Genomic DNA, 587 nt, shown 5'->3' with positions numbered 1-587 from the left:
TCTGTCCAATCCAAGACGTCACTGAACTCACAGTTCTAAATGCGGTTAACTCTATGTAAATGTTTCAGGAAATTTACAAAGTACTGTAAAATAGTCATTTTGTATATCTAAATAAGTTCACCAGCATTTTGCGGAAATCTAAGACTATTGGTGTCCTTTTATCAATTGAAGCAAAGAAATATCAATATCCCAATGAAATCAATTTTTAAGCGGGGTTTTGCTTAAAAATCTATTAATAAAGTTAATAAATTTTAAGTTGATCTGTTTCGAATTAATGTTGTTAATGTTTTTATTAGAATAGTGATTTTCTGCGGTTTTCGCGAGTCGTAAATTTAATTAAAACTAAAATGTTACTTAACCAGGAAAAATGTAAGGTACTCGAAACGCCCGAAATAATATAATGACAATAAAGAAAAGGCAAGATTAAACCGTAAAAGTAGTTTTACTAGAGAATCGTAATGGCTCATTAATTTCATCATAGTTACCTTTGATTGGCAATTTATTGTTGAAATATGTGCCTATTGGTGAAATGGCAAACGAGATTATATGGGCGGCTCAATAGGTATGCGCGGGATGGATCGTGTACT

This window comes from Bombyx mori, chromosome 1, assembly GCF_030269925.1.
Source record: "Bombyx mori chromosome 1, ASM3026992v2".
In the NCBI taxonomy this organism is placed as follows: domain Eukaryota; kingdom Metazoa; phylum Arthropoda; class Insecta; order Lepidoptera; family Bombycidae; genus Bombyx; species Bombyx mori.
The sequence above is the reverse complement of the archived record's forward strand: the minus strand, read 5'-3'. Positions refer to the sequence as shown.